This window comes from Carlito syrichta, unplaced genomic scaffold, assembly GCF_000164805.1.
Source record: "Carlito syrichta isolate Samal-C Ts95f unplaced genomic scaffold, Tarsius_syrichta-2.0.1 Scaffold126461, whole genome shotgun sequence".
In the NCBI taxonomy this organism is placed as follows: Eukaryota; Metazoa; Chordata; class Mammalia; order Primates; family Tarsiidae; genus Carlito; species Carlito syrichta.
In genome coordinates, this window is record NW_007070557.1 from 83,423 (window position 1) to 84,271 (window position 849).

Consider the following 849-nt stretch of genomic DNA (forward strand, 5'->3'; position numbering starts at 1 on the left):
ACCCGCGGGCTCAGGCAATCCACTCACCTCAGCCTCCCAAAGGCGCGGGATTACAGGCTGAGCCACCGAGCCCGGCTTAATATCTTGATTTATTGTAGAGATGAGGTCTTGCCAAGTTGCCCAGGCCGAACCCGCAAGCTCAGGCAATTCACTCACCTCGGCCTCCCAAGGCACGGGATTACAGGCTGAGCCACCGAGCCTGGCTGAGATGGAAACATTTTAAAGTGCCAATATTCAGCCCTATTTTACCCACACTCCCGGTCATTTCTGTGGCTCAGCCTCACAGCACTACCTCACAGGGTGGCATGAAAAGTAAATGAGAATGTTGTAACATTCTTCAAACAGCACCAGTCACATAGGAAATGCTCTGTGTCATAAAATACTTCCAGAGTATCCACAACATGACGGCACTGTGCTAGGAGCAGCGAACAAAGCAAAAGAGAGACAAGAAACCTCGCTCCCAAGAAGACAGAGCCATGGGAGGTTAGAAGCACAGGCTCTGCTCCCATTGGTGGGTAGCCCTGAGGACAGTATTTGAGGGTGGTATCACCCCCCCACCCCATACAATGGGGCTGCCACAGCATCTGTACTGGGAGGTTACTATTTGTGAATGTGGTGGCCTCAAGCTGGCCACAGACTCTTGAACTCTCTTTCCCTTGAATCTGGGTGTGTCTGTGACTGCCTTGACCAATTCAATATGGCGCAAATGATGCTGTGCCCAAGACGTAAGGGAATGGCTGTTCCCACTCCCTATCTTGAGAACATTCTTTCTGTGTTACCACGTCAAGCTGGATAGTTTTAGCTTCTGTATATGGCTCTGTGATGAGCTTTTTTTTTTTTTTTTTTTTT

General features: G+C 49.6%; 1 protein-coding gene across 1 annotated transcript in view; it reads right to left on the bottom strand.

Annotated features, from left to right (window-relative positions):
• The window catches only part of LOC103250056 (galactoside 2-alpha-L-fucosyltransferase 2-like), a 7,669-nt gene that overhangs the window by 1,488 nt on the left and 5,332 nt on the right, over window positions 1–849 (bottom strand).